At 42.6% G+C, this 25,615-nt stretch overlaps 1 protein-coding gene across 1 annotated transcript in view; it reads left to right on the top strand.

Annotated features, from left to right (window-relative positions):
* Positions 1–25,615, top strand: part of NOXRED1 (NADP dependent oxidoreductase domain containing 1) — an 858,863-nt gene that overhangs the window by 285,012 nt on the left and 548,236 nt on the right. The gene's annotated exons all lie outside the window — the stretch shown is intronic.

Genomic DNA, 25,615 nt, shown 5'->3' with positions numbered 1-25,615 from the left:
CTCAGAGCGATGTTAAATCAGGTATCATTTAAATGGACAAAAATACAATATTCTCTTTGCATATGTCTAGAAGTGCAGCCATATTAAAGCAGACTTCACAATTTGCATACGGTTTCAGTGAATGCACTTTCAGTCAGTGAAAATAACATTCAGTCAAGAATACTGGTAAGAACTTAATGTGCTGTATATTTGAGTGCAAACACAATTTGTTTGTCTGCTACAAGGCTTGGGGAACCAAGGTTATAGAGGTATGTAAAAACTTACAGGGTTTTGGTATTATTAGGAAATACTTCATACACAGTTAAGTTAGATGTCCTTCTATTCAATATTGCAGTATTCTTTACATATGGGTTGTATTCCACCCATCGACCCAATATCTGGTCTGTATTGCAAAAGCTTAGAGCCACTACCTGTACATGGGACATCTCACAAAGGCACAGACAAAGTCAGCTGTAAAAGGGACATCCACATGTACAATTATCAGAACTTTTTTGCCAGCATTCAGAAAGGTTTACTCATATGTTCGTCTGCTGTTGGATACTCCTGGTGTCTTCTTCCAGCTTCAGATAAGTACCCCATAGGGGATTTATATATTTCTACTGCCTTTTGTTTTTGTTAATGTCATCCAGAAAGGGCAAGTGTAGGTGTGGAAGGCAAATTCCACATAAGGATATTCATGAGCTTTGCTTGTTTTGCTTAGGGCCTAATCACGACCACTGGTCTTGGTCTCTTTGTCAGGCCTTTGTTCCTAAAACATTTCACAGTCATCTGTCAGCCTTGAATCTTTATTTAGAAAACCAAAGATTCAAATGTCTGGCTAGGGACTCTATGGAAGGTTCTGCGAGTGCTTTTGAGTCATCTGTTAAGAGGAAGTTTAGCAAGGCTAGGCCCAAATCCTCTTTAGCTGTGCCTACTCCCTCCAACCCCTGAGGTTGATGAAAACCCAGCAGTGTGACTGGAGGTAGGGTTTGCTCCCTTGGTGGGTACCAGTATGGAAGCCATCAGGAGTGCTGATCCTAGCACGTCCAAGGCTATGCAGACGTTAGGTTCAGACGACTTGGGGGAACAGCTGCTCATTATTGTAGAAGACTCTGGGACTGTTCCAGCTTCTTTGTCTAGGGAGGTGCTGGAGATAAGGCCTGCTTCTGCCATTTTCCCCAAAGGGAGAAACATGTTAAAAAGAAACAAAAAAAAATCTGGACATGTTCCCTCTCTTCCATCCCCTATGTCAAATTGGGATTTTTTTTTGCAGAGTCTCATTAAGGCTCTGTTGGCTGTGAGGCCTCTGACTATGGCTTCTCCTATAGCCAGCCCGGTCTTCTCCTCCTCTCCAATGCTACCACTGGGGTCCCAGGGGCCTTCTTCAGGGCAGCCTGTGGAATTCCAAATTCCTGACACTGATTCTAAGGAGTCTTCCTCAGATGAAGACTCCTTATCATATTACTTCCAGATCCCTTCTCCACTGGAATATGCTTCCCCAGAGGAAAAGTATAATGGAGGTGACTCTCCCATTGAAGAGCTTTCCTTTCGGGGAAACTATTAATAAAATGAGGGAATTCTTTAAGTGGGAATCCTCTCAAATCTCAGAAGAACAAAAGAGATATTATGAGCTACTCCAGATGGATACCCCTGCTCCTTCTGCAGTTCCACCAGTCTTGCCAGCCTTCTTAGATCCCTTTAAGGCAGCATGTAAAACCCCTGACTCACAAACCCCTGCCCCTAAAAAACCTAATCACTTCTATAAGGTCCCCAAGGATTGCAAGTTTCTTTTTAAATGCCCCTCAGCTGACCCAGCTGTGGTTGCCATTACTTCAGATAAATCTTCATGACTATCTCCATCAACCAAACTCCTTCCTTCTGATAAGGAAAGTTAACATTTTGGAAAGACGGGGTAAGAAGGTCTATACTTCTTCCACCTTGGCTATCAGGGCTTAAATTATCAAACACACATGTCTAGGTATGCTTTGGCCTTGCTCAGTCAGGCTATCCAGGTTATTTCCCCATTGCCTGACTCAGAGGCTAAATCATTGGCTGTCTCACTTTTATCAGCCTCCTCCCAGGTAGCTAGACACTCAATTGAGTGTAGGTATGATGCAGTTGAAGCCTTTTCAGAGCAGCAGCTTCTGCATCTGTTCTTAGAAGGCATTCCTGGTTACATCTCTAGGCACTCCCTGATGACACAACGGCAAAATTGCTTGATGCTCCTCTAGATAATTCCTCCCTCTTTGGCAAAGCAGCTGCAGAATTTTTTAAATCACTGCAGGAAAAAGGCAAGGAGCTTCAGGATTTGAAACGCTTGTTTCTCCAGTTCTAAAATTTCATAAGAACTTGCCTGCCATGACTCCTTTTGTCAGAAAACCTGCTCATTCCTCCACTTCTGCTCCTTCTGGAACTAGGCTTTGTAAGTCTTCTAGGAGACACCCACAGGCTAAGGCGGTTACTTCTGCTGCTTTTGCCCCATCTCAACAGCCCTTTCAGCCCAGACAGAGTCCTCTGTGATGCTCTGCCCCCTTTTCCAAGTCATAGCCCCTTGTCTCTTTTCCTTTCTGCTTGGATGGAAATCACTCCGGACTCCTGGGTGATTTCAGTTAAATGAAGCGGATGCTTTATTACTTGGGAGACTCTCCCTCCCCTTCAGGGAATACCTCAACCCCCCCCATCAACTACATCTGTTCCCCTCAATTCATGCTCAACTTTCCTGTCAAGGCACCATCCAGTCTGTCCCTCCAGACCATTCTACTCCAGGATGTTTCTAGTTCCAAGGAACGATGGTCCTTAGAGGCCTATATTAGATCCTTCCCTGTTAAACAGTTTCCTGGTGCTGCCTTCTTTCAGAATGCTATCCCTGCCTGCTCTCCTTCCCCTGGTTCCTCCTCGAGCCTTCTTAGCTTCCCTGGATCTCAAGGATGCATACCTGCATATCCATATTCATCCTCACTTCAGGAAGTTTTTACATTTCTCAGTGGGTTCTTTGCAGTTTCAGTTTACTGCCTTGCCTTTTGGCCTTTCTACTGCTCCAATGGTATTCACAAAGTGCCTGGCTCCAGCTATTGCCTATTTTAAGCTAAAAGGCCTACAAGTCTACCCATACTTGGACAATCTGCTATTTCTGGCCAACAATCCAGACTTGTTAACCCAGCATCTGAACATAGCTATTCCCTTTCTGCAGGCCCTGGGTTTCTCAATAAATTTCAAACAAATCATCTCTTTCACCAAGTCAGGATGTTATATTCCTGGGATGCAGGCTCCACACAGACTTGATGATGTTTTTCTTCCTGTGGAGAAAGTAACTTATCTCAAGACCTTCACAGAGGCTCTTCTGCCTCTTCCTTCCATCACAAAGGCACAGAAAGTCACGGGTAATCCAACAGTCTTTATTCTGAAGCACTTTTCGTCCTGCTCACTGGCAGGACTTCATCAGATAAAAAAATATAACAAAACTGCGTTATTAAATAATGAATGGGTGTTACAATCAAATCAAGCATCAAGTAGTTGCCTTAAAGAGGTATTGTTCACTATTACACATTTAAATTTGCTGTATTATATATAATATATGTGAAACGAATCCCTTAGTATAAGAATATATATATATATATATATATATATATATATATATATATATATATATATATATATATATACATACATATATATATATATATATATATATATATATATATATACTGACTCCTGTCTGATAAAATCAAGGCAAATAATAAAAATCTTTGCAATTGGAAACATTACTAAAAAAAATGTTATTAAAAAACATTATAGCAAATACAATGCAAGAAGTTACAATGCAAAAAATTGATAACTTGTAATACAGTAAGTTGCCACGCTCCTATATAAACCAGCTAAGTACCTAAAAAATAAGTAATAAATGGTACATCAATAAACAAATGAATGAGGCTGAATCCTACCAATCTAGTTTTAATTATCTCAGTGGTAAGGATTCTCCACCGTTTGCTGTTGAAAAAGTAAATTGATAGTTGCATTGAAACGTGTTAAAGAATATATATCTATGTTTGTATATGTGTTAAACCATGTTTAACTGTGTTAACTAAGTTATTAAAAAATGGCTTCATTGTAAACCGACAAATGTGTTTTTTACCACCTCAAATTCCTTAGTTTAAGTATGCATGCTAAAGATACAATTTCTTTTAAACCTGGGCTAAAACATGACCCAGTGCGGAGTTGCCAACATAATTCGAGTTGTTCCAGTAATAAAGAAATAAGGCCACCACGTGTATCATCAATTACTGAGACAATGGCTCTAAATAAAAAGGAATGGTGGGGATACAGAGAGATATGTCTGGCCAAGGCGTTGTCTAAGTTTTGATTTCTTATCTTATAAAGGTGCTCATAAACACGTTCTCTCAACTTACGATCGGTTTTACCGATGTAGAAGGCAGTACAACTTTGACATTGCGCCACGTAGATAGCTGATTTAAACTGACAAGTATATCTTGAATTGGTCTTATAAACAGTATTCCTGATCACCACATCTTTGCCTGTGCTCATGTATTTACAATAGTTGCACATTTGGCATCTATGCATACCACAGTTGCAATTTAATACTGGCTTTCTGGCTTCCAATAAACTTTTCAAGTTTCTTCCTTTCATATATGTAATACGGGGGCCATTCTCAAACTTGCCAGAGATATGAAAATCTCCTCTGATTATTTCCCAGTTTTTTTATATAAAATTAACTTGATCTCCTTCGCATTGCTACTGAAAGGGGTAATCAGGCTAATTGTATATTCAAGTTTATGATCACATCTAAGATCAGTTGCTTCAATGTTATCAGATGTTAAACTAAGGATTGGCCTATATATACCTTGTTCTCTCTTAGTACTGACTTCCTCACATACAGCATCTATCAAGTCATCAGGATAACCTCTCTTGAGGAACATATCCTTCAATTTGTGGCATTCATTCAAAAAATCAAACTCAAGTGTGACCATACGCGCAGCTCTCTCAAATTGTCCCTTGACAACTGACTTTTTCTGGTGCCAAGGGTGACAACTGCTGTAATGAAGAAAAGAATTAGAATATGTATGTTTTCAAATCTTCGTCACATATGAGTTTTTCATCACATTTTTATTCAGATCTACGTCAAGATAAGAAACCCGGTCTGTGTCAAAGACGTAGGTAAAGGACAAAAAGCTAGTTGTACTGTTGAAATAGTCTACTAGTAATTTTGCAGAATCCCTATCGCCATTACGTATTATGAAAATATCGTCAAGGAAGCGTGTGTAAAAGTAAATCTGCTTTTTTATGTTCATTTTATTGAAAATGAACTCATGCTCCCATGATGCCATTACAAGGTTCGCATAACTCGCCCCACACGGAGACCCCATGGCTACTCCTGTTTTTTGAACAAAATACGTACTATTGAATGTAATATAGTTGTTGTTCAAAATAACATCCAACATATCCTCCATCAGATTTACTTCGTCTAATGGGGCTCTTTTTGACCTCAGTAAACTGCTGATCCGTTCAATCCCTTCATTATGTGGGATTGATGAATAAAGATCTTGGACGTCTACTGTTAAAAAATTCAAAGATTCTTTGAAGTCCAAGTTGTTAATTTGGGTTAAAAATGTCCAAGAATCTTTACAAATATGTTGTTCTTGGGTGACATATTTTTTAAGGGTTTCATCTACCCATTTCACCCAAGGGTACGTCAAACCTGACCTTGTGTCTACTAAGGGTCTCATTGGTGGGTTTCCAATGTTTTTCTGTAGTTTTGGAACACCGAAAAGAATGGGAGTTCTGGGGCTGGCATACTGAGGTACATAAAAAGATCTGAGGGGATCCTAGCTTCCAAAAACATCTCATATAAATGTGATCTAATTTTAAAACAGGCTTGGTTTAGTTCGTTATGTGATACGGGCTGGTATGTTGGACTACTAACTATTTTTTCCATTTCATTGGTGTACTCCTCAATGTTCATTACAACCAGGCCGCCTCCCTTATCAGGTGACATAATCCGAACTGGGGCTTGCTGAATTAAGTATAATAGGTTCATAGGTTCATACTAGGCTATCTGCCCTAGGGCATTTATAAGCCTAGCCAGAATGTGTTTGGCTTTCGCCACCCATTCTAAATTTATTTTGCTATGCCCTTTTTCGAGGTTAGTATACTGTGCCTCTGTCTAACAGTGACACAGAAGTGATACCCGGGGTAAACCTACGATCTCCCTTCCACTCATCAAGATTCCTCTTGAAGAGAGTCAATGAGGGACTCTGCCTAACCTGGACTGGGATTTTATTCCAGAGTGAAGGGAGCCTCTGGGTTATGAATCTGTCCCTCCAGCATGTCCTATTTATTTCAGTGCTGAGGTTCAAGTCTCTCGAGCGCTTAGCTCGATGGGATTTGGATTTCTGAGGTGCAGCATGTCCATTAATTCCAGGTTGGACATGGCTTTATACGTCAGGCACAGATCGCCTCTGAACAGGTGGTATGCCACTGAGTAGAGCTGGAGTTTCTTTAACCAGGCAGCATATGGCATCTGTTTGAGCCCTTTGATCCTCTTGGTGAGGTACTTTTGGGGTCTTTCCAGTTGCTGCAGGTGTCTGGTAAGGTACATCCCAAAAGGGGCATTGTACTCAATTATGGGCCTGATGAGGGATGAGTAAAGAGGCACGATGACCTCCCCTGATCTAGATGTGAATCCCTTCATGATTAGGTGGGCTATATAAAATGTTTTTCTAACTACTTTGGCCACGTGGTTGCCAAATGAGAGATTGCTATCAACTTGGGGCCCCAGGTCGCTAATTACTTCTTCTGTACTTAATGGATTACCACCTATGTGGTAATTTGTGGCACTTTGTTTTGCCAAAGGGATGACTATACACTTTTTGGCATTTAGCTTGAGGCCATGGCTCTGGCACCAGTTGTCTGTTTCTATGAGGCCCTTTTGGAGGATGCTTGTGTCGGCTGGAGAGTCGATTATGGTGCCCAGTTTGCAGTCATCTGCGAACTTGGTCAGCCACAGTCCTTCTGTGTTGGCCTGTACCTCCGAGAAATATATACCGAACATGAGAAGTCCCAGGACTGAGCCTTGTGGGACACCACTTGTAACTGGTTTGGAGTCTGACATGGCTCCAGCAATTCTAACCATGTGGGTTCTGTCCTTGAGCCAGTTTGCAATCCATCTAGTGACATAGGGGTTTATATTTAAGCTGGTGAGCTTATCTATAATGCCCGAGTGGGGTATTGTATCGAAGGCTTTTGCGAGGTCCAGGTAGGCTGTGTGGACCACCTTCCCCTCGTCAATCGCCTTGGTGACTGTTTCAAAGAAATCAACCAGGTTTAAGAGGCAGGATCTGCCCTTAACAAAGCCGAACTGGGTAGGATCCAGTGTCTGTAGGTCCCCAATATCTTTATTTATGAGGTCCATGATGATCCTTTCCATAGCTTTGCAGACCAAGCTAGTCAGGCTTATGGGGCGATAGTTTCCAGGTCACGTTGTTCCTTAGAAATGTTAAGGGAAGGATTAAACATTTTGTTGTGTCCCACTCCTAATGAGTTGTATAAATTCAACTCACAGATTTGCTCAAATAACTGCAAAGTGGGATGAAGGGGGGGGGATGTGCTGGATATATGTAAAACACTTCTCTGTACGTTATTGTTGTCAGCAAATAATAATGACAGGTTTAACTTTCTAACATATAGTTTCAGATCAATTAATACTTTTGCCAAATCTGCCCTTTTAGAAGGAACAAAAGTGTTCCCCTTGGTCAGTAATTCAACTAGGGGTGGGTCAATAACAATGTCTGAGTAATTATACATTTTAAAGTCCTTGTCCACATTTGTTAGGATTTCTTTTAACTTGGAATTGGAAAATTCTATTATATTCACACTCAGAGGGATTATTTCCTGCTTTTGCGATTCTTCCCCCTGTTGTTGGTGTTGTATTGTGGTTTTTTGCCCTTCGATCTCAGATTGTACTGTGAGGCTGGATTCTGAAAATTTGGGTAGTTTTGGACTGGTTGAACTTCTCGGGTATCACTTAACATTCCAGGTCTCTCGGTGAGCTGATCCTCTGGAAACCTGTTCAAAGTAACCTGTGGGCTACGTAGACCATGTTGGTTTCCAACAGAAATAATTTATATTTTGTTTGCTGAACCATTACTGGTGGTCTGAATGGTCTGTAAAGGTAGAGGTTGGGGGTAAGCTACCCCTTCATTGTATGCTGTGCAGTCTCTATGCAATTTTTTCACCTTCACTTCTCTTAATTTTATTAAATGTTGAACTGTGCTCACAAAGATTCTGTTATAGTCAAACACATATCGCCCAAAATCAACGTGTTTTTTAATAGAGGTATCTAAGACTGTTGCCTCCTCTAATAATTGATCAATGGTTACTAAATAGTGTTTAACCATAAGGTTCAGCAAGTCCAGTCCCTGCCTATTAAACAAGACAAGTTCTTGGTGGAAGACAGAACACGCCAGTAAACCTGTAGGGTGCTGGCAAGCCCTGAGGCCTTTAGGGGCAATGTTTTCATGAATACATTGGCGAAGGTATGTCCCTTCCAAAAGCAACTTCTTATATTTGAAAAGGGTTTTATCCAAATGTTGAAGTAATAAAGTAATATTACCTGCTCCTTCAACAAGATGGTTTTGTGACTGAGTAGGCTGCATATTAAAAATCTGTATCGGTTCTTTGAGCCATTGGTCAAATGGAGAGACGGTGTCTGGGTCCATGTTCCTAGATGTCTGGTTGTTCAGTAAATGCGTCCACTCCGGCATAGTCATGTTACTAGTATGAGCTGAAAAATTAGGTGGAGCTACTGTGCCTGTTTGACATTGCAGTCCTCTGTTCACAAAATTGTTTACTTGCTCACCTTGAGCTGACGTGCTGCAAAAAAACAGGCGCTAACATATTTATGTTAGCAGTACAAGTTGAAGAATTAGGCGAAGGTGGAATAACTGTTTGACCATTCGGTCCTTTGTTCACGAGATTTTTTACTAGCTCACCTTGAGCTGGAATGCTGGTAGAAACAGGCACTGCCGTTGTACTGGTAGATGGGAAAGATTCCGTTCTATTGATGTCAACTTGGTTGGATTCAAATTGAACCATAGAATGCATAGTTGGCGAAAAAGGAGGTGTGGCATCCATACGAGTTTGTAACTGATCAACTCGTTGGGAAAGCTGTTCAATGAGTTGAGTTAAATAGCCCATGCTCTCCGATTGAGAGACTGGTGAAGATAACAAAGTTGGTGTTACATGAGGACTTTCAGTAGCCATGACAAATGAGGACAAACAAACTACTGGCTGTAAATGTAAACTTGAGCAAGCACAAAGGCACAGAAAGTCACGGGTAATCCAACAGTCTTTATTCTGAAGCGCTTTTCGTCCTGCTCACTGGCAGGACTTCATCAGATAAAAAATACAACAAAACTGCATCATTAAATAACGAATGGGCATTACGAACATACAGAGAAGTGTTTTACATATATCCAGCACATTTTGCCCCCCCCCCCTTCATCCTACTTTGCAGTTATTTGAGCAAATCTGTGAGTTGGATTTATACAACTCATTAGGAGTGGGACACAACAAAAAGTTCAATCCTTCACTTAACATCTCTAAGGAACAACGTGACCTATTATACTTAATTCAGCGAGCCCCAGTTCGGATTATGTCACCCGATAAGGGAGGTGGCCTGGTTGTAATGAACATTGAGGACTACACCAATGAAATGGGGAAAATATAGTTAGTAGTCCAACATACCAGCCTGTATCACGTAACGAACTGAACCAAGCCTGTTTTAAAATTAGATCACATTTATATGAGATGTTTTTGGAAGCTAGGATCCCCTCAGATCTTTTTAAGTACCTCAGTATGCCAGCCCCCAGAACTCCCATTCTTTTTGGTGTTCCAAAACTACATAAAAACATTGGAAACCCACCAATGAGACCCTTAGTAGACGCAAGGTCAAGTTTGACGTACCCTTGGGCAAAATGGGTAGAAGAAACCCTTAAAAAATATGTCACCCAAGAACAACATATTTGTAAAGATTCTTGGACATTTTTAGCCCAAATTAACAACTTGGACTTCAAAGAATCTTTGAATTTTTTAACAGTAGACGTCCAAGATCTTAATTCATCAGTCCCACATGATGAAGGGATTGAATGGATGAGCAGTTTACTGAGGTCAAAAGGAGCCCCATTAGATGAAGTAAATCAGATAGAGGAGATGTTGGATGTTATTTTGAACAACAACTATATTACATTCAATAGTAAGTATTTTGTTCAAAAAACAGGAGTAGCCATGGGGTCTTCGTGTGGGACGAGTTATGCGAACCTTGTAATGGCATCATGGGAAAATGGGAACATAAAAAAGCAGATTTACTTTTACACACGCTTCCTTGACGATGTTTTCATAATACTTAATGGCGATAGGGAATCTGCAAAATTATTAGTACACTATTTCAACAGTACAACTAGTTTTCTGTCCTTTACCTACGTCTTTGACACAGACCGGGTTTCTTATCTGGACCTAGATCTGAGTAAAGATGTGATGAAAAACTCATATGTGACGAAGATTTATAAAAACATGTACATGTATTTCTAATTCTTTTCTTCATTACAGCAGTTGTCACCCTTGGCACCAGAAAGTCGGTTGTCAAGGGACAATTTGTGAGAGCTGCGCGTATGGTCACACTGAGTTTGATTTTTTGAATGATTGCCACAAATTGAAGGATATGTTCCTTGAGAGGTTATCCTGATGACTTGATAGATGCTGTATGTGAGGAAGTCAGTACTAAGAGAGAACAAGGTATATATAGGCCAATCCTTAGTTTAACATCTGATAACATTGAAGCAAATGATCTTAGCTGTCATCGTAAAGTTGAATACACAATTAGCCTGATTACCCCTTTCAGAAGCAATGCGAAGGAGATCAAGTTAATTTTATATAAAAATTGGGAAATAATCAGAGGAGATTTTCATATCTCTGGCAAGTTTGAGAATGGCCCCCGTATTACATATATGAAAGGAAGAAACTTGAAAAGTTTATTGGAAGCCAGAAAGCCAGTATTAAATTGCAACTGTGGTATGCATAGATGCCAAATGTGCAACTATTGTAAATACATGAGCACAGGCAAAGATGTGGTTATCAGGAATACTGTTTATAAGACCAATTCAAGATATACTTGTCAGTCTAAATCAGTTGTCTACGTGGCGCAATGTCAAAGTTGTACTGCCTTCTACATCGGTAAAAATGATAGTAAGTTGAGAGAACGTGTTTATGAGCACCTTTATAAGATAAGAAATCAAAACTTAGACAATGCCTTGGCCAGACACATCTCTCTGTATCTCCACCATTCCCTTTTATTTAGAGCCATTGACTCAGTAATTGATGCTACACGTGGTTGCCTTTTTTCTTTATTACTGGAACAACTCAAATTATGTTGGCAACTCCCCACTGGGTCATGTTTTAGCCCAGGTTTAAATGAAATTGTATCTTTAGCATGCATACTTAAACTAAGGAATTTGAGGCGGTAAAAAACACATTTGTCGGTTTACAATGAAGCCATTTTTTAATAACTTAGTTAACGCAGTTAAACATGGTTTAACACATATACAAACATAGATATATATTCTTTAACATGTTTCAATGCATCTATCAATTTACTTTTTCAACAGCAAATGGAGGGGAATCATTACCACTGAGATAATTAAAACCAGATTGGTAGGATTCAGCCTCATTCATTTGTTTATTGATGTACCATTTATTACTTATTTTTTAGGTACTTAGCTGATTTATATAGGAGTGTGGCAACTTACTGTATTGCAAGTTATCAATTTTTTGCATTGTAACTTCTTGCATTGTATTTGTTATAATGTTTTTTAATAACATTTATTTATTAACGTTTTCAATTGCAAATATTTTTATTATTTTCCTTGATTTTATCAGACAGGAGTCAGTATGTATATATATATATATATATATATATATATATATATATATATATATATATATTATATTAAGGGATTCGTTCCACATATATTATATATACTGCAGCAAATTTAAATGTGTAATAGTGAACAATACCTCTTTAAGGCAACTACTTGATGCTTGATTTGATTGTAATGCCCATTCATTATTTAATAATGCAGTTTTGTTGTATTTTTTATCTGATGAAGTCCTGCCAGTGAGCAGGATGAAAAGCGCTTCAAAATAAAGACTGTTGGATTACCCGTGACTTTCTGTGCCTTTGTGCTTACTCAAGTTTACGTTTACAGCCAGTAGTTTATTCTTCCTTCCATCACAGCCAGGGAGTTTCTGAGATTGCTGTGGTTCATGGCCTCCACTATTCCCATGCTGCCCTTTGCAAAGCTACATATGAGGAAGTTGCAGTGGTTTCTAAAGACAGTTTGGTCCCAGCATGCTCATCCCTTAGATGTCTTGATTCCCCTGCTACCCTGTCTGAAAAGAATTACAGTGGTGGATGCAGCAGCTCAGTCAGAACCCTGGCCTACCTTTTCAGATACCTCAGTCAGCTCAGTAACGCTTCACAGATGCCTCAGACATGGGTTGGGGAGCAACCTTTGCTTCCAGGAAAGTTCATGGTCTTTGGTCCCCTTCAAAAAGGAAAGAACATATCAACAGCAGGGAAATGAAGACTCTACTTCTAGCTCTACAGAACTTCCACTCTCTGTTTCAGCTAGGACCTCTCAAGATCTGCACAGACAATACCACAGTCCTTTGGTACATAAACAAGTGGGGGGGTACAAAATCTTCTCTGTTGCCTGGCCATCAAGGCTTGGGAATTTGCTACTCAGTGCAAGGTGAACTCTATATGCTGTGTACCTTCTCTCAGCTCAGAACTTGGTGGCAGATGTATTAAGCAGATCTACGACACAATCTCACAAGTGGATGCTACACAGGGATGTGTTCCTGGAGCTAGTTCACTGGTGGGGTACTCCAGAACTGGACCTTTTTGCCTCCCCTATGAACAGACAACTTCCTCACTTTTGTGCAAGGGTCCCTCAACCTCAAGTGTGGAGGTTGGATGTTCTGTCTTTCTCATGGAAGGGGATGTTTCTATATGCATCTCCCACTTCCCCTTAATTCAGAAAGTCCTGTTGAAAAGTCTACAGGAGAAACCCAAAATCTTGCTAGTGACCCCCTTTTGGCCAAGAGAGCACTGGTTCTCTCTTGTTCTGTAGTTAGCCAAGGGTCATCCCTACAATTTACCTCACTGAATAGACTTAAATAGACCTGCTCACTCAGGACAAGGGATCATTGATTCATCCCCATGTGTCAACCCTACAGCTATCCTTGTGAGTGATCAACTTTTGATCCCTTTCAGGCACCTATTTTCTAAGGACTTGCTATGGGTTTTGCAGGATGCCAGGAAACCCAATACTATAAAGTCTTACATTTCCAAGTGGAGAAGATTTTCCATTTGGTGCCAAAAAAGGAAAGAGGATCCCTTTGGTGTGGACATTCCCATAGTACTTTCACACCTGTCTGAATTGCTCAACAGTGGTCTTTCCTACTCCTCAGTCAAAGTCCATTGTTCTGCTTTGTCTGCCTGTTTGTCTTTAACTCCCCCCTTAGCTTCCAGGTTGGAAGTTAAGCTTTTTCTTAAAGGCAGCAAGACAGAGGGACTCCAAACTGGCCAGTTTCAATAAAAAACGTCTATTGTCAACACCACAAGCGCTTTCACAGACTAAACTGCTTCTTCAGGTAATGTCCATCAAACTAAAAAACTCAGTTTAAATACCATACCTCCTTTGCTTAATCATATGACATCAATGTACTCAAATTATTTAAACAAACAGTCTCATAAAAGCATATGCATAGCACGTAAGTACAAAAATCATAATACATTCATAAAAATGTATATGTAACAAATGTGAGTGTGTGTGTGTGTGTGTGTGTGTGTGTGTGTGTGTGTGTGTGTGTGTGTGTGTGTGTGTGTGTGTGTGTGCAAAACATAAAAAAACAATAATACAAAAGCAAAAACAATTCAACTTATTAGGTTCCTAGATTTCAGCTTAGGTTTTATAGGGACCATTGATTGAGTCCATGCCCACTATCACCTAACTCAGTCTAATGATCCACTTAGACTCAAGCTGCTCAGTACTATTCCTGATGTCACCTTCTCTTAATGTCTCATGCACCCTCCCTATAATCAAAAACGTAAAGGTATGCTCAGTACCAATGGCAATGACGTGTTTATTCCCTTTGCTAATATGATACAGATGTTCCTTTATTTTTTCTCTAAGCATTCTGTCTGTCTTGCCTACATAAGATTTTGAGCACAATAAACAGTGGGTCAAGTAAACATCATGGGAGGTGCTACAAGTGGCAAAGACTTTGAACCTATGTATTCTAGCCTGGTCACGGTGTGTGAAAGTAGAACTGCTGTCAATGTAAGTGCGTACACTACAAGTGCCACATGCTAAAGTGGCATTACTGCTGTATTCATGCTTATTCCTTGTGTAACATAAGGTCCTTTCTAAGGATTTCATGTTCCTAAATACAAACCTGGGGGTGGGTTTTATCACTGTGGGATATCATCTTTTGTATAGGCATAGTATGCACCCCACCCACATTTTTAGTAATGTGGTTAAGAATCAAGTCTTTAGAGCCTCCAGGTTAAATGTACATGAAAAGGAGTTTCAAGAGCAGGTAGAAACTACACAGCATTGTTTAAGGATGAGAGGTTATAGTGACCAAGAAATAGTTGGCAATGTAGAGAGGGGTAAAGCTTGAGGGGGACCACAGCTAAACCTTATTTTCAAAACTGGCGTCAGACAGAATAATGTATAATAGGACCAATCAGTGTAAACTGAGGGTACCATTACATTATTCTAGTAATGTTTCTATGTACATGAATTATTAGAAAGCACTGGAAAGTCCTTATGACAGACAAAGATATTTCCAGAGTGATAGATGGATCCATGAGTGCACCTGGTAAGCCCATTCTTTCTCCTTCTTCAATCTGAGCAATGATTTCAGGATATGAGATCCCAAGAGGTTCGGTGTCAGAGCCAAGGAAAGTACCGTGTTCAACTCAGATGGTGTCCCTGACTGTTCTGCTCTGATTCACTCAGATCAGAGTGCATCTCTGATCCAAGAGGTCAGCACTGGGTCTGAGGGATTGAGTCTGGCAACAACTTTGCTGGATCCATCCCTTCCCCTTGGAGCCTTGGCCTTGGACAGCTCAGATCCTATTCTCCCCATGAGGATCGGATCCTGGGCTGGCCACCACCTGCCTTCCTCTGAGGCTTTGGCTCCAAGGAGGCAGGGAGGTTTCTCCTGGTCCATCAGCATTCACAGTGGTAGAAAGGACTTTCTTTTTGCACCGAGAGCCATCCTGTCTTATCTCGGACCGTCCTCTCTTATCTCAGATCCTAGCCATCTACCCTTATTGGATCAAAGCTCTGAGCCCATCAGACCTGTTCCACAGGGGACAATCAGTTTTGGGAAGTCTCCAAGCCAGTTGTCTAGAGGAATTTTCCCCCCTCTTCTGATACCTTTCCCAAACATCCCATGGAAGTGGTTCCTCAGAAGAGGATATGTAAGAGGAGACACACAGGCCCACCCATGGAGTCTCTCATGGAAGACACTGATTTTGATGAGGGAGAATGATCTCCCAGATTGCCACCCTGTGACATCTCCTTTGGCGATATCTTTGAAATCTTCAAACAAAAGGGTGGCTGGTCTTCCCAATCTCCTTCCCCTGAAGAATCAGTGTTTCTGGAGGCTTTTGGTGACCTCCCCAGCAGATGAACTTATTGATTTGGTTTCTTGCTGAGCTTGGAAGGAACCAGACACTGTCAAACCTATCCCCAAGCACCCAGACATATTTCTGGTCCCTCCTGCTGATTGACCTCACTGGAGCAAGGGAGGCCCAGTTGATGGTATAGTGGTGATGGCTGCCACCAAGAAGTAGGTAGCTGAACAAAGCTCCTCTGTTCATCCACTGAACAGAGAGTCCAGAGCGATGGACAGATTTGTAAAGCGAGTGTACATGTTGGCTACATTCATGCTGAGGTTATTAAACTAGTGGCACACTTTACTTGGATACAGAGAGATTTGTAGAAGGAACTATCAACTACTCTCTTGGAGGCCATGTCTGCAGAGGATCTGAAAAAGATTTCTTTGCAACTGGCCATTCTAGCCTCATGAATGCATTAGAAATGGACAGTAATTTCCTACACAGTGGAAGATGCCTCACAAGTTGTCATGCCAGTTCAAGCTTAGACATTAGGAGATATGCTTGGATGAGGCTATGCAACTTTTCAGAATCCTTCAAGATGTCCTTTGCTAGTGCCCCCTTTGGCTCTTCCTTGTTTGGGCCACCAGTTAAAGATACGCTCACCCGCAGTGAACAATAAGGAAAGACTCTGTCTGCCATAGGAATTAAGTTTTCTACCCCTCAATGTACTTTCTCTGGAAACCAATGAGGTGGTAAGATGATGATCCAAAAATCTCTGGGACCTCTCCTGGACTCACGTTGGGATAATTCCTCCAGAGGCAGAGGAGAAAACTTCAGTGGAAGATGTTGTCCTAGAGGCAGAGGGGGTCTGCAGAATCAGGGCTTCAGAGATTCCTTCTCTGATGAGCCCTATTGGTGCTCCTGAAACATTGTCCGACCGTCTGCTTCTGGAGTCATTTGGGGGATATTTCTCTTTGCACCTAGATGCCTGAACAGAAATCACAAAAAATCATAGGTTCTAAGAATTCTTTCCAGAGGTTACTACATACCATTTTCCCTTCCCTTTCCTGAAAAGGAAACTTCCGAACCTTCCACCTAGTCAGATGGAAGATGCAGTTCTAGAAATACAAAAGTTGCTCCAGAAAAGAGTCATTCAGGAGGCCCCACCTGACCAGATAGGATTCAGAACCTATTCCCACTTCTTTTTAGTGCCAAAGAAAGCACTGGATCGAAGACCCATTTTGGATCTAAGCAACTTAAACCCATATGTAATGAAGATGAAGTAGTGAATGGTCATGGTTTAGTCCATTCTGCCTCTTCTGTGCAAGGACGTTTGAATATGCTCTGTAGATCTCCAAGATGCATACTATCACATAAAAATGGATAGGCAATCCAGGAGACATGTACAGTTTTGGCTGGGTGCCTATCATTACCAATTCAAAGTATTGCCCTTTCAACTCGCCACAGCCCCAGGGTGTTTACTAAATGCATGGCAGTAGTCCTAGCTAACTTGAGGATCAAGGGATTCGAGGTGTTTCCATATCTCGGTGATTGGCTCTTCACTGCCTCATCCAAGCATCAACTTATACAAGCTAGGGACTACTTGCTCCAAGTTTCTAACACCTTAAGCATCTTGATGAACCATACAAAGTTGAGCCTACACCCAGTACAGACCCTGGAATTTATAGGCACCCGCTTGAATGCTACAACTCAGGTGGCATCCTTACGTCTCCATTGCATCATATCCCTGAGACTTCAAGTTCAGACCATACTATCCCATCCGTTTCTTCCAGCACGATTAGTACTGCAAGCTCTGGGGTCAATGTTAAATATCATACTTCTAGTCACTGTAGCAAGGTTCTTTATGTGAGTCCTTCAATGGACATTGGTGGTACAGTGGTCCATACTTTACCTGCCCCTATCACTTCCCATGAGACCCACCCCAACCTTCAAACATCATATTCTCTGGTGGCTTCAGTTTGACTTGTTTCTGGGTAGACCATTTACCCTTCCATTCCCAGTTGCCACTGCGACCATGAAAGCTTCTCAACTGGGGTGGGGTGGAGCATTTCTTGGGAAAGATGGTCCAAGACATGTGGTCTCCTCTGGAGACCAGGTTGCATATCAGTGTCCAACAGATGAGAGCAGTCCTACTAGAGTTGCAAGCATTTCAGGATATTCTATCTCTAGGGATGATTGCAATTCAAACAGGCATGTCAGTAGTCTGGTACATCAACAAACAAGGAGGAACCCAATCCTACCCCCTGTACAGAGAGGCCATGAGGGTGTGGGAATGCATGATCACTTCAGACAGCTTTCTCATTGCAATGCACATCCCGGGGAAACCAACAAACTAGTAGACAGGCTAAGCAGGTCCATTCTGATGCCTCACGAGTGGTCTCTCAATCAGTCAGTAGCGAATATGATCTTCAGCCGCTGGGGCCAGCCTTGCTGCAAACTATTTGCTTCATCCCTCAACAACAAGTGTAACAAATAATCTGATGTTGTTAATCTTCGTTCATTCCTTACTGATGGATTATCTGTTCTGTCCTCGGAACTGAGCCAGCCAATATCAAGCTCGCATCAGCCAAAAATTCTTGAGCCAAGGTCCTATCCAGAATGCTCTACTCCCTGTTAAATCAGATCTCATTTGCCGCATTGCTGAACAGCAGGGTCAAGCCACTCTCTCAGCTAAGTGTATATTTCTTTGACAGTTTATATATTATTAATCTAAATTTTTCTCAAAAGTTTATTCTAATATTTTCCTACCCTATCACACACTTTAGACTCTCTTCCTTTAGTCTTTTCCCTTTATTACCCTCTTTTCTTACCTTGTGGTAATTCTCCATTACCATCATTGGTAAACCTTTTTTCTCTTTTTACCCTTTTCTTGGGTAGCCGTTATTCTTCCTTTTGCCACTGTGCTTCTTCTCTCAACAGCTGTGTCTGATAAGAAAAGTTCCATTGGTTTCAAACAGTGCAAGGATTACGGCCATAAGTTACCGCTTTCCGATGGCTATGACTTATGTGTCTACTGTCTTAATGTCTCCTACTTGACTGTAGATCCTCCGTGTGGGATCTGTAAAAACTTCTCTACCAGGACTCTCAATGAGATGAATAATAAATAATAAGTTAATTTTGAAATGTCTCTCAAGTCTCCTTTCTCTGAGGCTATTTCTGGGTCAGAGGGCGCACCCTCTCCTGTTAAACCCCGCAAGAGGCGTTCTTCCTCTTCTCCATCAAAGTCACTCCCTTCTTCTCCCTCTAGAGACTGTAGGGATTCGACTCATAAGAAGGTAAAATTGATTACTACTCCGGCGCTGCCACCTGTGACCCTGTCGGCTCCAGGCTTGGCACCACCCCAAATGATCGTGACTACAGCCATGTCTCCTTTATTGATATGGCACCGGAGTTCCCGGTGCAGACAACTATGGTTCCGACAGTTCTGTTGTAACCCCTAATGGCACAGTCAGTACAAGTTCAGTCCCCTTTGGCACCGTTGGTACAGTCCCCTTCAGCTCCAAGTATGATTCTTCTGTACTCCACGGCTCAGAACTTTTCGGCACCGACATGTACTTTGGTGCAGTCCTTTTCGACACTGTCCTTATTGCCGGTACAGACACTTTCCACTACGGCTGTGTACCCTTCGGGGCAGACCTTTGCTTTTACGGTGCAGACACCTTCAACTACCATGGCACCGACATCTTCAGTGCAGACTTTTTCCACACCGTTTTCTTCAGTGCAGACTTCCTTGGCTCTGAGCTCTGCACCTATTGAACTAGCAAGGACCAAATACTCCCCTTCACTGGATCCTTTTGCAAGCAGTCAGTATAGTCCTTTCTTGGAAAGGCCAGAATCGCCATCAGCCTTCTCCATGAGGTCAATTAAGAGTCTTTCTGAGCAGGATGTGTTGCGGCTTGTTGACCAGTTGCTTGTGGCCAGAGGTCTCTCTCAACCATCAAAGTCCACGTTCCCTCATTCAGGTGAGCGTATTTTGCCTCAAACCCCTACGTATACTCCTCCTTCGACTTCTACTCATGTCTCAAAGCCTATTACTCCAATAACAGCTTCCCTCCCTCTGACTCCAATAGTGGATCTCACTTTGGAACCAGAGTCATCCTTGTGGCCCTTGGTGCACTGGGCATCGGGCTCTCTCAGGCCAGTGGCTGTGCCGTTGGAGAGGGCATTCCTGGCTCCACTCCGATTTTTTTCTGTGGCATCTTCCAGGAATGCTCTCTCTCTCTTGCGGTTCACGGTCCTCTTGAGACTCCTGGTCTGGGGGGGGGTTGTCGGGGTGGGGTGTAACCCCGATTTCGAGGTTGTCGTGCTCGATTCCTGGTTCCCATCCCTCCTTGGGTGGGCCAGCATTCCAGGTCATGGAGAGAGCACTTGCTGGCAAAGCTCTTTTGTCGAAGTACTCTTCCCTCCTCTGTGCTGCAACTGCCACAAGCCTCAACCCCCGGACACCGGGCACAAGAGCTTCAGGTCTCTCCTCCTCAGGAGACCCCCTCTTTGCAGTCTTCCCCAGAACCTCCCACTGAGGAAGCACCCAGCAAAGCATCGTGCAAGAGGAAGCACATGGACTCCACTGAGGAGTCACTTGTCTGAAGATGCGGATTTTGATGACAAGAAAGAGTCCCCATGGTCACCCTCTGATGAGGTGTCCTTTGGTGACATCCTTGAGATCCTTAGAGGGGTGACTGGAAGCCATCTAATCCTTCCTCTGAGGAATCCGTATTCATGCAAGCTTTTCGTGCCTGGCCCCCTACCTCCTGGGTCACCCTGCCTGCTGATGAGCTCATCCATCTCATTGTGCAGCGTGCATTGAAAGCTCCTGATACCATGGAAGCAATACCTAAGAGGCCAGGCAATATTCTTTCATCCCTCGCGGAACACCCCCACTGGTCACGTGGTCTCCAAGTAGACGCTATGGTGGTGGCAGCTGCTACTAAGAAGGATTTGGCAGAAGAAAGCCAAACTGTCCATCCACCCAACAAGGAGTCCCGGGCGATTTAGAGATTAGGGAAGCATGTGTTTGCTTCATCGACCTTTCCCTTAAGGTCTTTGAATTATTTGGCAAATTTTACCAGGCTTCAGCGAGATCTTATCAACCAGCTCTCTGAAAACGTGGCAAGAGCTGTTTCTGATGAAGTCCCTGATAATGTGGCTTCTCAGATAGCCACCCTAGAGTCCATTTCCAACTCTTCCATGCGTCTTTCTCATGCAACGGAAGGGGCAGCTAGAACGGCAGGCGCAGGTATAGTCACCAGACATGCTTGTATGCGCCTTTGTGACTTTGTGGACTCCTTTACGGCTTCCTTCATGAATGCTCCGATAGAGGCTGCTTCTTTGGCCCTAAAGTCAAGGATACATTGGTACAGTGTGAACAAGATGACAAGACCTTGTCTGCCATTGGTGTCTGACACTCCACTCCTCAGTGATTCTATTCCAGAAATCAGAGGAGCGGAAAGATCTGGCACAACAAATCACAAGGTTCTTTCCGACCTACACGTGCCGAGTTTTCTCCTAGAGGCAGAGGGGGAAACTCCAATGGAAGATGCCCCTTTCAGGGCAGAGGAGGTCTGCGAAACCAGGGTTCCAGAGATTCTTTCTCTGGTCAGCCCTATCAGTGCTCCTGAAGCGTTGCCCGACTGCTCACCTCTGGAAGCGGTCGGGGGTCGTTTCTCCTTGTACCCTGCTGCCTGGCAAATCATAACAACTGACTCTTGGGTACAACGGATTATATCCAGAGGATATCACATCCCCTTCCATCTTTGCCCAGTCTCATCAAGAGTGTTACCCAATGTTCCACCCAGTCAAAAGGAAACAGCAGCACACGAAATCAAAAAGCTGCAACAAAAAAGGAGTCATCCAGATTGTCCCCCCAGACCAGATAGGATACGGATTTTTACTCAAGATTCTTTTTAGTGCCAAAAAAGACAGGGGACTGGAGACCAATTCTGGCTCTCCGTACACTAAACAAATTTGTAAAAACAAAGAAATTCTGGATGGTCACGGTTCAGTCTATCCTTACTCTTCTGGAAGAAGACGATTGAATGTGCTCTGTACATCTTCAAGATGCATATTACCACATAAAGATGGACAAATTCTCAAGAAGATACCTCCGCTTCCATATAGGAGCCAGTCATTACCAGTTTTGAATCCTGCCCATCGGTCTCTGTACAGCACCCAGAGTGTTCACAAAATGCATGGCAGTGGTTATCGCTCACTTGCAACTTCAAGGACTCCAGGCATTTCCATATCTAGACGACTGGCTTCTTACCTCCCCCACCAAGCGTCTACTGGAAGAAGCCTTGCAGTATACTCTCTTAACAGCTCGAAGCCTGGGAATCACTATAAACTGGGAGAAATCTAACACAACTCCAACTCAGGCTTTGGAATTCATAGGGGTACTGTTGGACATAAGAAATTGCAGAGCATCCCTTCCAGAACACAGACTTCAGAGAATAAGACAAGTTCAACCATTGCTCTGTCACCACAAATCCCCAGCTCGATGTTTACTTCAGCTATTGGGGTCAGTGGCAGCTTCAGTCACCATTGTTCCCCTAGCCAGATTCCACATGAGACTTCTTCAATTGCTACTTCTCACTCAGTGGTACCCTCTACAACATTTTTGTCTTTTCAAATAAGTGTGACTCAGAGATGGAAACAAGATTTACTCTGGTGGACGTCTCAAAATCCCCAACAATGAGCTCGCCCTTTCACCCCCATCTACCAATAGCCACGGTGACCACGGACACCACCCTGATTGGGGGGGGGGCTATGTCAGGGAAACTCTGTACAAGGCACCTGATTGGAGGCAGAAGCCCTTTTGCAAATCAATGTCCTGGAACTGAGGGCGGTGCTTCCAGCGTTGCAAGCATTTCACTCCATCCTTCCGTCAGGGACTATTGCAATACAATCAGACATGTCAGTGGTCTGGTACATCAACAAACAAGGGGGCACCAGATCTTACCCGTTATGCCAAGAGACCTTGAGAATACGGCAATGGGCGATAGCTCACAACCGCTTTCTGATTGCAACGCATATTCTTGGGAGCTCCAATGTGATAGCGGACAAATTGAGCAAGTGCATTCTACAGCCTCATGAGTGGTCCCTCAATCCTCTGATAGCTGCACAAATCTTTCACAGCTGGAGCCAGCCTTGCTGCGACCTATTTGCCTCCCCAACCAACTACAAGTGCAGCAGCTAGTTTGCCCTAATCCCTCCTCAGGGACAGTCATCAAGGGACGTTCTAGTCCACACTTGGCCCTCTGGTCTTCTTTATGCCTATCCACCTCTTCCCCTCATCTCCCGATTTCTAAAGAAAGCGTGACAGTTGAAGAGCAAAGTGATCCTCATTGCTGCATATTGGCTTTGACAAGTCTGGTTTCCCTTCCTCTGGCCTCACTTGCTGTATCAACCATGGATCCTGAATCCATCACCAACATTGATCTCCCATCCGCAGGGGCTGATTCACCCCAATCTAACAGCCCTGAAGCTGACAGCTTGGTTTCTCCACTTCCTATGATTGCCAGGCATAAAAACCTTTCGTCCCCTGTGTGCAATATTCTTATTGCATCTCATAAATCGTCCACCAGACTAATTTATCTTAACAAATGGAAGAGGTTCTATGGGCAACAGATAAGCAAACAGACCCCTTGTCAGCCCCGGTCTCGGTGGTATTAGATTATTTATCACATCTTTTCCACTCTGGGGTGTCTGCCTCTACTATCCGTGTACATTTAGCTGCCATCTCGAACTTCCATATTGGTTTTCAAGATTCTTCACTTATGTCACACAGACTCTGTAAGATTTTTTTGAAAGGAGTTATCCACCTAAAACCTCCCTTCAGAGAACCTGTACAACCTTGAGATTTGGCTTTGGTTCTGCAAGCTTTAACAGCTCCACCCTTTGAACCTGCATCCTCTTATGATGTAAGATATCTCTCTTGGAAACCTTTGTTTATGATTGCAATCACATCAGCCAGACGATTGTCAGAACTTCAAGCCTTATGCATCAAACCTCCTTATCTTATCTTCCACAAAGATAGGGTATCACTGAGAACCAATTCTACCTTTTTACCAAAAGTGGTGTCAGAGCGATCTATCAACCAATCTATTGATCTCCCAGTGTTCTTTCCTAACCATTCTAACAAGGGAGAGTATTGCTTACACTCCTTGGATGTTCATAGACAAATACGATTTTATCTGGACAGAACAAAATCTACCCGTAAATCAGACCAACTGTTTTTGGCTTTTTCTGGTCCTAGACAGGGTCATCCTGTATCAAAAGTTACATTGGCTTCATGGTTGAGAAACTGTATCACCTTTATCTACAACAAAAACAATCTCACCTTGCCTCATAGAGTCAAAGCACATTCTACAAGATCTATGGCAACTTCAGCAGCTTTCCATGCTAAGGCTTCCCTCAATGATATTTGCTCAGCTGCAACTTGGGTTAAACCTCATACATTTATTCTTCATTACAAATTGGACTTGGCCTCCCGAGGCAGAGCTTCCTTTGATTCCATGGTGCTCAGGAATGTCCTTCCATGAGGACCACCCAGGAATACAGGTAGCTGGAGACTCTGTCCCATCAGTAAGGAATGAACGAAGATTAACAACATCAGATAAAGAAGTTATGTCTTACCATAATGTTCCATCTGTGTTGTTGATCTTCGTTCATTCATTACTTCCCACCCTCCGTCCCCCATCCGGAGGTTCTTGGTTTATCTCATGTACTCCTTTCTGGTAGGTCTGTTATGACCAGAGGTAGCCTCTACTTTTATCTATCAACTTGCAAACTCGATCTGAGGTAACAGGGAGTAGAGCATTCTGGGTAGGACCTCGGCTCAAGAGTTTTTGGCTGACGCAAACTTGATATTGGCCCGCTCGGTTCCAAGGACGGAACTGATAGCCCATCAGTAATGAATGAACGAAGATCAACAACACAGATGGAATGTTATGGTAAGACGTAACTTCTTTTTTCATTCTGTTCCCCCTCTGGGGGAGTCACGAGAGATGCTCTGATTCACGATAGGCCCCCAGGTCTCCTGTATGCTTACTCTCCTCTTCCTCTTATTTTAAAGTTCGTACAGAAAGCAAGCAGACTGAAGAGCTCAGTCATCCTTATGCCCCCTTTTGGCTTTGACAGGTATAGTTCCCCTTCCTCTGGTCTCACTTGAGATATTCCTCCATGGATACTGGGAACCACTCAGTATCTTCTGTCCCATCCATCGAGAATTCAACACTAGATTCTTCACGCACTCAAACTAACTGCGTGGCTTCTCCACTTCCAGTAATAGTTAGACAATCCAGGTTTGTTTTCCCAGTTAGTGAGATTATCTTGGCCTCATATAAGACTTCTACCAAGAAAGTCTACAGAAGCAAATCAAATTGAAAAGATTTTCTGTTTGATCTTCCAACCAGAATATTGACCCTTTATCAGCACCCATTTCAGCTATTCTGCTTTTCCTAACAACTCTCTTTAAAGAAGGGGCTAGTTTTATTACTATTAAGCTTCAATTGGCAGTCATCTGTAATTTCCATTCTGGAAACAAATCCCTTTCTCTGGCTATGTCCAGATTGTTTAAAACCTTCATGAATGGTGTCTTTCTTCCTTGATCCCCAATAAAAGACCCCACTACTCCTTGGGACCTTACTATAGTACTTCAGGGTTTAACTCATAAACCCTTTGAACTAGCAGACAAATGTGATATGAAGTTTCTGTCTTGGAAAATGATCTTTTTAGTAGCTATTACTTTGGCAAAATGAATTTCTGAGCTTCAGGCCTTCAGCCTCCTTACATTATCTTTCATAAGGCCAGAGTATCTTTACTGACCAATCCTTCCTTTCTTCCTAAAGTGACTACAGAGAGTAACATTAACCAGTCCATACAATTACCAGTCTTCTTTCCAAAGTTTACAAA

This window comes from Protopterus annectens, chromosome 6.part0, assembly GCF_019279795.1.
Source record: "Protopterus annectens isolate FY-2018-M chromosome 6.part0, PAN1.0, whole genome shotgun sequence".
Taxonomy (NCBI): Eukaryota; Metazoa; Chordata; order Ceratodontiformes; family Protopteridae; genus Protopterus; species Protopterus annectens.
Note: the sequence above shows the minus strand (reverse complement) of the source record. Positions and strands in the feature narration are given on the sequence as shown.